Source organism: Ornithodoros turicata, chromosome 1, assembly GCF_037126465.1.
Source record: "Ornithodoros turicata isolate Travis chromosome 1, ASM3712646v1, whole genome shotgun sequence".
NCBI classification, from domain to species: Eukaryota; Metazoa; Arthropoda; class Arachnida; order Ixodida; family Argasidae; genus Ornithodoros; species Ornithodoros turicata.
In genome coordinates, this window is record NC_088201.1 from 45,945,167 (window position 1) to 45,961,319 (window position 16,153).

Consider the following 16,153-nt stretch of genomic DNA (forward strand, 5'->3'; position numbering starts at 1 on the left):
GTGCTTCGTGCTACCAACAAGACGTGACGTCACACCTAACGTGTGACGAACTCGTACGCATTCTCAATAGCTTTGGCAGCGCACTATGCTTGGACTTGCTGCGCGTGCAGAAAGCACCACCAAAGCTATTGAGAACGAGAACGAGTACGTGCTCGAAGACGAAGTATTTCTTATAAGAAACATGATAAAACGGTGCGGTGGTCCCCGATAGCTCGTGACAGCTATTTCAGCACGATACAGCGGCCATGACGGAGTGTAAACACAAACTGGTTGCCAGGCAGAGCTGGCTAGGTGTGGCTATCCAGTCCGCGCAGTTCCAAGTATGACGTCACAAGTGGAACCGCCGCCCGGTAGTTTTTCTCAAATTTCTCACGAAGGAGTATGGAAATTTGGAAAGCAATGTGCGTTTATGAATGAAGTTGGGACCACGGTTCTGAATATCACAACGTCTTCATACTTTCGGAACAGCAGCGGAGCTGCACTTTAACGAAAAAAGCGCGTCACGTGAAACGTGTCACGTGTTCGTGTTAACGAGAGCTCCGCCCCTCGTTGGCTCGCGAACGATGGAAGTGATTAAGCCCCCAGATTTGTTGAAAGCGGGAGGTGTACGCCTTTTTTGTGACAATTATGAACAGCATAAGTGTCACAAAAAAGGCGTACGCCTCCCGTTTTCAACAAATCAGGCCAGATAACGATATCATTCGAGATGATGGTTGACTAGTGGCGTGCTGTGCGGTGAAGTTCAGTTTTAAGAGTGTAGCTGTACACTCTTAAGAATGAACTTCACCACATAGCACTCTCCTAGCCAACCATCATCCCGAATGACAACGTTCTCGCCCCTGATTTGTTGAAAACTGGAGGAGGAGCCTATTTTGTGCCGTGCATAATGGCACAAAATAGGCTCCTCCTCCCGTTTTCAACAAATCAGGGGCGAGAACGTTGTCATTCGGGATGATGGTTGGCTAGGAGCGTGCTATGTGGTGAAGTTCATTTCTAAGAGCGTAGGCTCGTTTGTCCGTGTATTGTAATGCGGAGTTCGTAAACTTTTTGGATTAAACAGGAGGCGACGTTCACATCTCGAAGCTGTAGACCAAGATTAACACGTGTGAACAGATGAGTGCTATACATCCCGTGTTGCTGATCCCGCAAAAAATAGGTTTCGTCATGGCAAGACCGGCCATGATAGCGTGAGTGTTAGCGAATCAGCTGTGCACCAACGATGCCATGTTTTTTTGCAACGGACCCGTTGTGACCACTGATTGAAGAAATAGAAACGGCTAATCACTACGTGTACATTTAGGTCTAGGTGAGAAATGGACATTAAGTGAAGCTTCCTGTTTATTTGTGGTTATCACGTACCCTTCGTCAAAACCTGTGATAACTGTATGTATTTCGAACTGATATGCATCATTAAACCTCATACGATTTATTTCTATCTGTTCTCGTCTGGTATTGCTGCACTGGGTGATTAGTATGGTGCGGTCAGGAAAAGGGGAAGGGAATACAACGCAAACGAAGTACGCGAATGCAAACGCGCCATGGCTAATTATGCACTGCTTGATACTCATGCTGCTGACGTCATATCTGACGTCATTTATTTACAAAAGTAGTAGTCCGCGCAACGAATGGATGGCGCTGACAGTCTCTATGATGGCGTCATGTGAAGACGCGGGGCCCTATGGGAGTTTCGCTACCTGTCTATATATACCTTGTAGATTTACACGTAAGATGAGTCGGCCTATATTTGTGTGGTGACTTGCTGCACGTGCTGCAGGGTAGGACGGCGGATAATTTCGGTCAACTGAGGTGTACTTTAACGTACGCCGGAAATCTCTGACACACGGTGCTGGAAGCAATGTTTACCTCCCAATTATCTCCAGTCCTCGGCGGGAATCGAAGCCGCTAACCTTAAGATCTGCAAACCGACACACCACCAACTGAGCCATCCCACCCCCCACCTTTTTTTTTTTTTTTGCTCACACGAGCTTTATTTACAGTTTACAGTTTTCTGTATTAACGTACACTTCCCATAAAAAATAAATACCAAAAGCTGGTAATCATGATATGCTTTCTTCCGTGTAAGTTGGGGACGATGATGTCCTCCTTCCACGTTGCCTTCATGAAAGGCCCTTCTTTCGGCACCGCTGAACATTTCTTCTGCTTTTCTTGCTCTTCTGCTTCTGCTTTTCTTGAAGTTTTGCTGCTGCTACCGGCTGAGCGACCGAGGCAGGCGTATGCGAAAAAAAAAGAAAAAGAAAAAGGACGAAGAAGAAAAAAAACTCTGATTTCGTAAAGTATAATTACTATACTGCTCGTGCGAAACGCTACTAACGCTAACGCTACCATGTGGACAGGCGACGTCCAGCGACGTCATGAATCACTCATTCCTCGCGCGAATCGACGCCAACTGCACCTATACTGTCTCCCATCGAGGATGCAAAGTCCGTTAGAGTCCGTCATCCATCGCCTGCGACTCAACGTCCCGTTCGCAGCAGCATGTCTTCATCAGATAGGTGTCGTTGGATCGCCTTGCAGAACCGTGTAGAACACGCAGCAGGTGCTGGTCACCTGCCGACGCTTCGACTCTAATCGGCAAACACTGAAGAACGCCCTTGCTAAACTTGACAACTGACCGTTTAGTGCTGAGAAGGTACTGGGGAGCTGGCCAAAGCAGCACGAACTACCTGCGCTGTGTGCCCTGGCGAACTACCTCAAGGACATACGTGCTGAAGTAATATTTTAAATCACTCAGTGCTTTCACACATCAAGCGTCATGGAACAGCAGGTCGCACCAGTACGACCTACGTTTCCATTGTTTTCTTTTACTTCTTTTTCTGTTCTGCTACTAAGCTCTTTTAGGTATCTCTCGAGGGTTTGATTCATTACGTGACAAAGTTTTCTTTGTCATTACAGCAGTAACCAATGGTTGCAAATGTGGTGCAAATAGCGAGGGCAAAGTTTTTGAAGTACTTGAGGATGGCGAAATGTGAAGACTGGTACGCACATGTACAATGGCCGCGAGGATACGCTGTTTCTTATTCTCCCTGAAGGGATACCAGGTGGAAAGGAGGAAGACTCTTCAGGCGTTAACTCTTTGCAGTCTCCACTGGATGCTAGGGGAATTCGGTTCCTCTCTAGCAGAACAGAAAATAAGAGAAAACACCAAGAGAAAAGATGAGAAGTCAGGGTAAAGAGCTAGTCAACTCCATCATACTTACGAGTGTACATACGCGAAAAAGAAAAAGAAAGAAGTATTCTTTCGTGTTTGACTGCCTTAGCACCTAGACTCCATGTGCCAGAAACACCTGCCATCACGAAGCCTCAGTCAAATTACGCGAGAATAGCACATTTATTAGGAGCCCCAATATTAACCAACAACCTATACTCCAGCTTAAACCATCTGTCAGTGGAAAGAAAGGCTAGCGATATATAATACTGGAACAAAAGAGAGAGAGAGAGAGAAACGAAGACACCAGTCATAAGGGAAAGGAGCGAGGAGGAGGAGACGATCACGCGGCCACTGTGCCCGGACTGTCCGCCGTCAAGAAGCCTCAGGGATCCGTCCGTGGTGTCATATTTCTGTCACGGTCCCGGCGAGTCGTAAATATGCGTTGGCCGGGTTTACACACAGCGAGCGCCCTCCTGCCAGATGAATCGGTCATCATGACCCAGCAGTCGTCGGCTCGCTCCAGCGTCTTCTAAGTGACGCAAGCTGTATAGGCGGCTTCGAGGGTGTCTGATGTATGGATCCTGTCGGATTAGCGCACGTCTCATAAGATAAGTGTTTGAAGTGAAATAAATATAAATTCAGATGTATAGATGGCGCCAGAGGATCAGTTCCGAGAATCGATACGAGGCCTGCATGCATTGACATGTCCTCCAGAGGAACCAAGGCACAGAAAAGTACAATCAATTACTCTGAAGAGCTACGAAGTGCAGTACAAGAGTATATTGTGTTTGTGTGGAGGGAGAGTTGGTTCACAGAGTGCGTACACACAAGTGTTCCGTGGGTGACCTGGGTACCACTTGAGGTGCTCAAGGTCGCGTTTGTAGGGTTGTTGCTGGAAGCTGTTTGTAATTTACATGCGAATGACAACATTGATCACAAAAAAGGAGGACAGACCGATGTCGCTAATTACGACTGCTTGGCTCTACGGTCTGAAAAGCTTTACGTGTCATTCTTAGGCAAGAATGGCGTTCCCTTATTTTTCTATATGGACATTGGCTCGCTACTTCAGCAATAGCCATCAATGGCTCCAGGGAAGTATGCGAAGTGCATTAAGAGGCCCATATTGAACACCACGCCGTAATGCGTCGCACATTTGCAGATGTTCTGCTAAAATTCAATTGAATTACATATCTCGGAACACTTCAATGATACCGCCTAACCATTTCGACGATTCGCGGCTACGTTTTCTAGATTGTGTCAAAATTGCGAAATCTGATAGTATATTGCTAATGTGGCGCGATTGAAAATATTTGTGACTTTGTAACTATTCGCAAAGGTGGTTCCCCCAAAATATTAAGCTGATGCGGTAGAATAGCAGTTGGATAGGTGTGGCGTCTACTACTTGAGTTACACTGTTTGTACTGCAAGTCTGCTCCGCAGGGCGTCGTCACGCCCGAAACTTGCGTTTTGTGCATTCTTCTTTGCGTGTGTTTCGTGTGTCTTATTGAGCCGCAGCCAGAGTACAGTGCGTGCCATCTGTGTGGCAGTCGTGGGTGGGCAACGATAACTTCTGTCTGCCGTTCTTCTCGTATCCGCCAGGAGAGACGATGACTGAATGCTGTCTCGGGTCCGTCGCAGTAGACGCCAGTTTCATGTCTTCCGTTAGCTGTCGCTGTTGTGCAACATGTGCAACTGGCACTCAGCTTGTTGTTAGCCTGTTAGGCTGTGAGCTTGAAACTCGGGATCTGGATTGCGTAGGCAGGGTGGGTGTGGACATGTTTGTTCTCCTTTGAGGATAAGTGGCAGATTTATGAAGAAAGTATTCTGTTTCTGTCTGGTTGGTGGTGGTATCACAGTTGTGTAAATAAATCGTGAAAACGTCCATTCAGTCTGTCACGGACGGCCGACGCCGGTGTACTTTGCCGCATCATATTGCATTACCTCTTCGCTAAGTTTTTACTTATCTATTCCTATATTGTACCATTTAACTATTGTTCCATCGATAAGACTAGGGTCCATAGTGAAAAAAAAAAAAAAAAAGTGATTTAAGTGAGATTTAAGTTAACTGATATCGGGTTTACAATCTGGTAGTTCAGTGACTTCTTCGAGTGTTCAGTTAGCATTAAATGCCACAAAAAAAAAATAATAAATTTTTGAAACCGGGCCGCAGAGCAACTGTGCTCGACTATACGAAACCACGACTGTAACAAAACAACCGTTGCACGTGAGTGAGTGGGTGAGTTTTTTTTTTCTTTTTTTTTTTTTTCCTGGTGCTACGCGAAAGGGAACCAAATCCGTAGTGGAAAAGAAAAAAGAAGAAAAAAAAGAGAAAATTGGCAACACCAACGTGGAAGCCGGCTACTCCATACCACGTAAACAACTCTGAACACGTGAACGTACATAGACGCTTGGAGTGCAAAGTGGAAAGTGCAAAGTGGAGTGCAAAGACGCTTCTCGTCCGCTGCGCGTGGAGGTGGTCCATCGGTTGGTTCCCGGTATGAGGCTGACCGTTTGTATCCGCCACCTTTTCGGGTTTGCGAAAAAGTGCGATATATCTTCATTGGCCCGGAAACCAGTGCCGGTTCCTCGTCCGCTGTTCGCGCGTAAATCTGTCACACGGCAACTTCAAAAAGGAGGCGCCACCGCGGACAGAAGCGCCGCCACACGGGGCCGAAGTCCGGAGTCGGTCGTCGTCTGCTTTAAAAAGATGCTAAAGCGACGCTAGCAGGGGGCGCTGTGTAAACTACTTTGTGGCAAGGAGCCATCATTCTGTTTTTCGGGGCCTTATCGCGTGTGGCGAGGCAATGTGTTCTTCCCACCTTTGCGAAAAATAGTGCTTTTGTATGTTCGACATATTATATTTTGTTTGTGTACAATTGTGCGTCATGTACTCATCTGTCGTTCTAAGATGGCTAGGTATAGCGGAAAGGAGAAGCGGTATGGGGCCGGCATTTCATGCTACAAGATATTGAATAGCGTTGTCATTGCATCGGTCTTTTAGCGGTTCGCGGCAGTTCGCGACTCGTAATATTTGAAGGGCTCGGGGTCATAGAGTACGAAGTTACACTATAGAGGAACTTGGAGAAAAAGCCGTTGTAACTTTGGTTGTCCCGAAAGCAGAATTCCTGGATACACCGGTTTAGTTCACGAACGCAGCACCACGTGGCGAAAACAGCCTGAACACTGTTTCCTGTCCCCTTCTTTTCCTTCCACCCACCCTTTCCGCTCGCCGCTCCCCTCTCGGAAATCGTCTTGCCATCACGACGGCGAAGTGTCCATCCAGATCCTTCTTCGGTTGAGGTTTCCATCTACGGGTTTTCAGGTTTGATTGTTGAAAATGGGATGGCGTACGCCTTTTCTGTAGCACGCAACATCTACGCAAATAAGCGTCCGCCCTTTGTCCTTGGCAAATCAAAAGACAGAACAATATCATTCGGAAGTCATTAAGCATACTTGGTTTGAAGTGTTTCCGGTTTTTTCTTTCTTTTTCTTTTTTTTTTTTTGCGAAGTGCTGGAACGCGGCTACGAAAACCTTATCAGCAGGCACCTTTACGGCACGAACATCAGTAACACTCAGTGACGTGCCACTGGATTCGTTAGACGACTTTTCAGTGCAGGTGGACAAAAATTGCAGACCTTCTACGGTGGCAGAGTGCGGCATTTCGAAGGCATTTACTCACCGCCAATCACACTCTGTGGAAGAAAAGTCTTCTCGGAAAAATTCGTGTCCGGGAAGTGTCGCCCCAGCAATGCGAGCGAATAACTATACGACGGTATAACTCCAGTGAGGTGCATCCGACAATGCGCATCAGTCCGCGGCTCCTCCGACCAATAAATATCATGCAGCAATATTATCGTTTGTTTCGTCCAACATCTCAAACGCATAGCCACACTTTGTTTATTCCCTTTTCGCTGGGCTGTCTTACTCACGCTTTCTGTTTTGATTTCTCTCGACTTTGCGGGCGGAACATAGTACTCGTAGAATGGTACAAGTTATTCGAGAAAATTAGTTATCGACTTTATGAGGTACCAGCTGACGAAGGCGACGGACATTGCGATGTGGGACAACTTTACTACAAGCAAGCACGTCTTAGATACAATAAACACTGACACAGTTTAGGTCGAGCGGGTGAGCACTCTCCAGCAGCCTTTTGGGGCATGGTCCTCGTTAATAAGCAAAATTATTGTGAACAAATACAACTGGAAAGTAACTGGAAAGTCAAACAAAGGGAATGATGTACGCATTTAAGGAAGACAGGCAAACCTTTTTCTTTTATCAAATCGGGTAATTTGAGAGCTATATCGTACATAATTCTGAAAGGACACTTTAGATATCTGTTTTATATCAAGCTCCATCAGGCGACAAAGTCGATCAAATCGTTCATTTCGCACTTGTAAGGTTCGTCTTATTCTAGCAACGGTCACGAATGGAAGGAATACGCGTTATGCGCTAAATGGAACGAATTAGACGTGAACGCAATGCAGACAGGAAAAAATTCAGTGTAAGTAATTAATTCAGTGGGCACGTTCGAATAGTATAAGGCAACGTTCATAAACGTCGGTATGAGGTGCGCCTTCGCATGTTGTGTCGCTTCGGAAGTGTCGCTATCTGATGTCTCGTCCGAATCAGAAGTCCGAATACTCCGGAAGACGGCAAGCTTCGCCATGTGCGCTACGCGCTTTCTGCTACGCGCGCTTGGTGTCGCACCCATCAACAGATAATTCCAAAGCAGACGACACTCTCTTCTGCATGTCGTCTGCAAGCTGAAAATGGGTGATGTGCCAAAGAATTCTACGTCGAGCTGCCAAAAATGTAGTTTGTAAATTGTTGTAGTATACACTTGTCACAAGGCTTTAGCTAGCGCTGTCCAGGTGATCCTCCGCTGCTGGTGCCCAAGCGTATCTAAGAGTGTGTGTTCGAATACTCCTCGGTGAAGGGGCCGCACCCATGGCGCACAGAAAGAGGGCAACTGTGGTGCATAAGGATTCGAACGTGGTCACTAATTACTTCAGTTATCCTCAGTTTACATCCACCAGTCCAAATCGTCATTTCACAGTTTTTTGTGCATTCCTAAAATCAGCGGAAGGAGAAAATTTCACCCGCTCGTCCATTCGTACAATGATCAGATTGTGTGCGTATGCGTTTCAACAAATATGCCGGCGTTCCATTCCATTTCGAACTTCCTTTCCAGAAGCAACTTCTTCAATACATTCTTGCAGCAGTCTCCGGGCTCGCCGCACTCGCTGTGAAGCCGTATCAAAAGCAGACGATACTGTGATCGACGCGCATCGTCTGCTACCGGTCCTGCGTTTTCTCACCGTCTGCTTTCATTTTTGCGGTTATTGCTTCCTCCTCTTGTGATGTAATGATGATCTGCGTCTGTTCGCCGACTTCGATGCATTTATTTCGTTTCCTGCGGACAGAAAAAGAAAACGAGAAAGAGTAATATTAAGACTGATCTCGCTACTTGGTACACAATCCACTTTCTGTAATGTGTTGGCCTGGCAGAAAAAGGTGACTGCGGAAATTGTGTTCGAAGAGAAAAGCTCGGCCCTTTGGAGTGGCGCGTCTGAGTTGATTCGTTACTCATTACTTTGTAGCTACGTGCCGATTGGTTGCAGTAACTTATTTGCTGCTGTTGCAGAATGGGTGTTTTGTTCGGTGCTGCTTGTATAAGAAGAAAGTGAGATATCACACAGTGCAGTGCAAGCTCAGATGCCTGTGAGTCTTATATTGCGATGCGCCACTGTAACTACAATCCTGTCGAAAAGAGATTACCGGCGCACGTCAAAAGAACCCCAGGTGGTCGAAATTATCCGCAGTCCTACCCTGCGGCACGTGCAACATGTCGCCACACTGCGCAGACACACCTTATGTGTAACATCGCAGTACCATTACAATTATTATTTGCAAAGAAAAAGCTGTAATTGGAGTGCTCTGTCTTGCGAAACTCATGTTTGAGGCACATATTGCATGGCTATGCCTGACGGTTTTCACACAACACCCGTGGAAGTTGCACCGGTAGTCAAGGTACCATTTACAGCAATAGTCAATCAGTTAATTGATTCGATAAACTGATATGCAAATTGTGTTATTTTGACCTGCACATTTCGCGAAAAATGACAGTATGGATGGATTCAGCCAACACTACACAGTACCAACGTATCGCTAAGTTATACTTATTTTTGCAACATAGGCTTGAGTTACTAGGTTGTGGTATGAAAAACAGAGAAATACCCGGATACCCGTTTCTTATTCGCTTTTATCCGCATTATGTTTGAAAATCCCTCTCATGGACAATGCGCAAAAAGTGCTGAATAAATGCACTACTGCTCTTTATACAATCTACAACCCAGTATCTGTCCCATTAACGCGTGCTTTAAGCACAAGCAAAAAATAAAAAATAAAGGCACCACAGAACAACGAGCAGTTATCACGTTTCCTTTGCTGCATCCAGCCGCTCACCGCCTTCTTTGAGGTAACATGTTTTAGTGGTGCAAATATTTTGCCTGGCGTAACCCTCAATCTTCGCGTTTCCGAGAGGAAAGAGCGGCGCTGAAATCCTCTTTTATTTCCCGAAACGCGTAGATGAAGCGGGAATCAGATAAAACGGCGAAGGGCTTCCGAATACAACGTCTTCTGTACAAACACACGCGCGACGCTTTTCCCCGTGTCTTTCCTTTTCCCCCTTCTTTTTTTGTACGGTGCCTTTCTCCTTCACTCCCTTTTACGCAAATATCGGGAAAAGAAAGGAAATAAAGGCCGCAACAATACCTCGCAACTTGGTGCCAGAGAAACACGTACATGAAATACATAGCAGGGTTCGCACACGGAGCGAGACAAGTCTTTCTGTATCGCGTTAGTCTCAGGAACTGCGTTCGAAAGATACGAAGATGAAAAGCAGGGAACAAAAAAGAGCTATTGTGGAAAGGGTGAGCTTTAAATAAAATTAGGGTTTGTCAAAAAAGTACGAAGGGAAAAGAGGCGAAAAATAAGGGTAAGGCGGAAATTCGCGATAGGAAACACGGAAGGCGGAATTTAAGTAAAAGGCTCACACGGTATCTGACGCCCCCGGGGAGGGAAGCGGGGTGTTATTTTCAAGCACGGAGCGGAGTTACATTTGTCATTTGATTTCGGGTGCCGCGTGTACGCTTTGGGGCGGCTTCCAGATGTGAAGCTTTCGTGCACGATCTCGTTGTCGTCGTTACGAAATGATTCTATCCACGGTAATACATTGCAACTGTTGTAGAGGTTAAAATACTTTGCTGAATTTTCCGTAGATGTGTAGAACACGTTGAAGAAAAAGTTTTCTTTTCTTTACTTTGGCGTTGCTTTTTACTTTGAACTGTATCGTTCTCTGTTTTCGTGAGATCCAAAGGCGTGGAAACGTTCTTTCGCATAAAAAAAAGCGAGTGCGTAAAGCGTAAAGCGAGTGCGAAAGAGTGACATTTCGAAGACTAGTAATTAGGATACAATAAAAATTACGTGTACAATTGACGCCTTCTTTAGTCACTCATTCGCTATCGTATAACTCAACAACTTCAACCGGATTGTGTAACGGAATCCTACTTCGTTTGAAGAACGTCAACACTAGTACAGTATTACACTATTACATTTCATTACGATGAGAAATGCACACGCTACTGTGTACATATGACTGCATGACTGTGTATCTTAGTTACTCTGCGATAGTCCTAATTGTAAACACCATTAACGTGCTTTTAAGCGTAGCACACACGCGTGCACACCCAGCAAAGCCTTTGTGCCTCAACAGGTCGAAATCGGGAGACTTACGTCCCAAAGCCTCTGCCCATTCTGCAAGAGAGAGACGGCGCCGCTCTGTTGGAGAGGTCTCCTGCAGCTGATCGGGTGTTCGCCACTGTAGAAGGAAAAGGAGACCGATCTAGGCATTGAGCAAAGGTGAAGAAGGCTGCTGTGTGTTCATAGAAGGCGCATAACTGCGGCTCAGGAATCAATTTCTTCCTTTTTGCTCCACTCCTTGGGGTGCTCGTAGCGACACCAGACGTGCGATCGAGGAGGAAAAGGACGAGATCGCTGTGTGTGACGATATCCTTCCCTGCTTTTTGTCTGGGAGTTTAGGGCTTTTCGGAAATGCGCAGCAAGATCAGTGCTCGAGGTGGTTGTGATTAAATTGACGGTGCTTGCAGCGACAATGATTTTTCGGCAAATGACTGCGATAATTAATGGATAGCTGAAAAAGAAGGTGATTCAAGCACAAAACATTTATTATTGTCCCTATGATGCGCCGAAGCAAAGGACAATACAAAAAACTCGACGATGAAAGATGGAAATCACTGAAAAGGTTAGCCAGCTGTAGGACTCGAACCCACATCTTCTGGATTACCGGTCCAGGGCTCTACCAATTGAGCTAAGCTAACACTCCTTCTCAGCGACTTCCAGGGTGCGTCATCTGAAGGGACAAACCAGTCATTCTCTCTCACTCAATCTCCTTTCACTCTTAAATTTTTGCACACTCATACACACATTCATACGACGGGGATCGACGGCTGCATATAGCCGTCGTATGTCAATCAATCTCTCAGTATATACTACGAAGTGCCATCAAGCATATATCAGTAAATGGCTGCAGTGTTTTGTTTGTTTGTTTTTCTTTTATTTATTTTTTCTACGAAAAGCAATCCCACAGCTCGATTTTTTAAATCGTCCCATAACCAAGATAAACGCGTGGGTTTTGATCAAGGAAACGATGTGTTGAAGCTCTCTCTTTTATTTATTTATTTTTTATTTGTTGTAGATACCCATGTTTCCTTCTAATGATTAAATTAAGGTGGAGACGCCGCCTTTTCCTGAGACCGTTGCACCTGTTAAGTGTGATTTGGTGCAATGTACCAGAAACTGTTCCAGAAAACAAAATAAACCAGGAACTGTCACGCTTTTCAGCACATATATAACCGTCTGCCGGGTGTTTCGACGCAAACTTTAGTTCGCTGATCATAGACCATTCAGCTTGTCCAGAGTACTTGGTCCATGGAGCTCCCCTGCGCATCAGTGCCGGGCTCTTCGCTCCCATTTTGCTTTCATGCAAGCCACTGGACTCCTCGAAGAACAGGACTGCGACTGCTCGTCGCTTCGCGTTCACCATAATTCATCCTCTCGTATTAACTTCTGTGAAGTGGGGTAGGGTCCTGTGGCTACCACGGGGAAACATCCCATGTCATCATCACTTCTCCAGCATTTATTGTTGTTGTTGCCATTGAAACGTGAATTACCAAGAATTACTAACAACAGTCTTTAACAGTCCCTGAGGGATTTTCGTGCCGTTTTCGGATACGCTCCGCATAGATCATTCTTGTGCTCAGTAGATGACATCGAACTGAAAAGTTATAGGTCGTCACGAAAGATAAGTCTTGAATAGCACGCAAAAAAGTCACTCTTCAAGCGCCCGCACTCGCTTGATTGCCTATGTAACTTCTTCCTTCTTCTCTTCTCTTCTCTCTCTTCTTGTTCACTTGGTCTATTTCTCTCTTCACAACTGTTACGGATGTTGTTACCTACACTACACAACTGTTACCTACACGGCTGTTGACGTTGGTTCGCCCTGTAAAGCTATAAAGAACAAGAAGAAGAGGAGGAGAATGAGGTTACGAATGCCTGGGATCCTGGATAGTTTTTCTCCGTCTAGGGGAAGTCGACCGATTAAAAATGGTCTGAGAAATCTCTCTAATATGTTGTTGAGTAAGATTTTAAAGGTATCTCGGAGTGGAAGGGCTGCGTGACTCCGTCGTTTACTCTGCCACTAGTTTTGAGAAACGCGCAGCGTGCCTGGTTGCCTTCTACCCTGAAACGGACTTGTTGAAGATATTCGACACAATCCTGTGTTGCGGTGGAGTGCTCGTCTAATTACTTTACCGGTGACCATCTGCATCGAATGTTCACATTAAAAAAATTTTCGTAAGTTGGTTTGGTTTGACGGCAGAAAACATAAGACTGAAGCTGTTCCACTCATGAAGATGTCGGGCAACTCCCGTTCTCCTAATAGGAAGACGAATGATCAGAGTAAAAGAACGAGAGAGAGAGATTGAGAGAGAAAGCAAACGTTGGACACAGGGTCCCCAGAAATCACATTCAGTAAATCCTCTTGGTGTCTGTAACAAAACCGCACTAAACTCTCCAGGACTTGGAGGTGTTTGATCTTCTTCGTAAGGTCAAAAGGTCCGGTGTCCACTGAGGAGTTAAGGCGGTGGGAGATAGAACATAAGAAAACGAATCTGTCTGCGAGAATGTTGGACTCAAAAAAATGTTGAAAAGTACGCGAAGAAAAGGCCACTTGTGATGCGTCCTTACAGAGAGAGAGAGAGCGGTTCATCTAGCCAGCATGAGTACAGGCCGCCCTGCGCACCTGATCGGCGCGGTTTCGGCACCCGCTCATTTGCAAATGGTTATTTCGATGCATGTGCAAATAGAATGGCTTTCAACGTGGATTGTCCCCCATTCTGTTATTTCACTTTTGCGTGAAAGCCCTTAATCAGAGTTAATTACCGAGTTTTAGGCATTTAATAATAATAATTGCGAGTACGTAATTAGTCATCTAGTATTTATATATTTTCTTTGAGGGAACGTCCTCCTGGCCGTATAACCACCTGAAGAAACAGTATCTATGCTGCTCTCAATCTGGTGCAGCAAAAAAGAAAAAGAAACCCTGTATATACATGTAGTTGTACTTTCCTAAGTACTACGTTTCACATTGTCTATTTCTTTCAAATTGCAACGGAAGGACATGAGGCCTGCGTGTTTATCCGTGATATACTCGGGGGTATGCTGGTGATGTCTGCTTCCCAAAGTCGTCACTCGGCCACTTGCTATGGAGAAACTTAGACTCCTTCGATATACCATCACTACTCTCCAAAGGAAATGAGAAACAATGAAAGAACAGCACGACGGCGCGCAAGTGGCGTCCTTCGAACAGGAAACGTGTAAGTCGTAATGGCGTAAACTTGTAATCACACTACCCTCTATCCTTCTTAACAAACAGAACAAAGAAGCCAGCAGAGAATGAGTGAGGCTTTCGGACTTTGATTTATAACATCCCATTATCCACGTTCGGGGAGTGATTCTCGAAACAAGGGTAGAGTCCTTCTTTAAACACATTACCTCCCTCATTTTCGTACGAGCTTTAATTCCGCAGCTCTTGTTATACGTTCTCTTCTGCCTAAGACCGACAGACAGAAAAAAAAAAGAAGAAAGAATCGAAATGTTTTTCTTATTCTGTTTTTCCCACCCCTGACGATTCGCTACCGCATGACACAAAAAGGAAGGGGGATAATGCTTTATGCGCGAAATTAATGAGGAACTCTTCCACCGTTTTTGATGCTTTGTTTGGTTCGTTTGGGCCTTGAATGTGATAGGAGAGAGGGAAAGAGTGCATGAATATTTTATGGCAGGAACAAATACGGCGCCTTTCGTGATCGCCATCTTAGTATGCTGCGCCGCGTGGTGAAATGTATTGTGTTAACGATACCATGTTAATGATGCGGACAAGGTGAAAGGTTCCAGGCATGCTATCCCATCTCGGATACCCGTGAAGACATTTTGATAGTGGTAGCGAAACATGGCCAGAAAGTATTCTCACCAGACCTTTGCATATTCACGCAGAGGTTGTGTGTAGTATTGTTGCAGTCGGAAGACACAAGAAACGCAAGGCATGCTCGCCTTTGGAATACTGTAAAACCCTTGACGTTCGCGAGCCCCAGATTTTCGCGAATTTCACGAACTGTAAAATGGCGTGTATTTTGAGGGCACACGAAAATGTCTAGCAATATTTTTACGCTTCGAAAGCAAATATTGGAATAGCACAGTCGGTTACTCTTCAGCATTTGAACGTCTTTGCAGCACAAGCATAAAATAATTATTTAACAAGCTTTCGGACGGAGTCCGTCCTTCACCAGGTGCTCATCGCACCTGATGAAGGACGGACTCCGTCCGAAAGCTTGTTTTTCAGTAAAATAAATGGTTCAATCTCTTTAAATACTCATTTTATCCACTTGCGAGTGCTAGACTTCTCCCATTTTTGCCTGTTAGTTTCCAGCACAAGCATGTAGAATATCGCTTTTATCAGATGCGGTCCAGGCAATCCTGCTCTTATAACGAAGTAAGCTAATCAAGCCACGAGCATTCGCGAAATTTAGTGGCCGCGAATATGTGTGCTGCGCTCGATTCGCACAAAAAAAAGGGGGGCGCTAAATTAAAGGGTTTTACAGTAGTTTTTGTGATCCTTTGAAATGGGATTGCCGAATAACTAATCCTAGATATGAATTTTGATACTTCAATTGAAACTCCGTGCCTGTTTCAAAACGTTCATCTTCAGACTTACGGTTTTATGATTGCGCAAACCAGCATTTCATGCATTTTTTTTTAAAATTTACCTGCCCATGTACCTGTTCATGACAAAAAGGGAAATGGATGCAGAACGAAGAGACGCGATAACAAACTCCCAGTTTCATCGTCATTGACCACAACCGCTAACAGATGAAACTTGTGTGCAAAATGTGTCGTCTGCTACGAGCGCAGTGAGCTTCGTTTTCGTTCTTCTTTCCATTTAACACTCCATCTTCGCACTTCGTGTGGGTCTCTCATTTTCCCTTTCTTATTGCGGTGGCGCAAAAGCAGTCGAAAAGGTGTTGAGTGAGGGCGGGAGGAGCTCGTTGTTTGCCTAAACGCAGTGGAATACAACGGATTATGAAGGGCGCACCCGCTGATCCATCTTCGTACCATTTTGGAGCACTCTCGTCTGCTTCTTTCCATTTTTCGTGCTATTCTTTTTTTTTTTTTGTTGTTGTTGTTGTTGCTTCATTTTGGATTTCCCATCTCTTTCTGTTGTTTATGGTTCGGTTTGGTATGCTCTACGGTTCTTTTATGGTTGCTTATGTTTGGTTATGTGTTTCTGTCGTCCCTCATGTAGTTATTGAAGCTCTTGTCGTTTCTAAATTTATCTCTGTGACTAT

General features: G+C 45.2%; 1 protein-coding gene and 1 long non-coding RNA gene across 4 annotated transcripts in view; one reads left to right on the forward strand and one right to left on the reverse strand.

Annotated features, from left to right (window-relative positions):
* Window positions 1-16,153, forward strand: part of LOC135378155 (protein tiptop-like) — a 480,805-nt gene that overhangs the window by 231,136 nt on the left and 233,516 nt on the right. The gene's annotated exons all lie outside the window — the stretch shown is intronic.
* On the reverse strand, window positions 7,222-11,103 carry LOC135378156 (uncharacterized). The gene is made up of 2 exons (XR_010418287.1): window positions 10,965-11,103; window positions 7,222-8,583 (listed from the first exon to the last, which is right to left on the reverse strand). It is a non-coding gene; the product is annotated as an uncharacterized LOC135378156 (long non-coding RNA).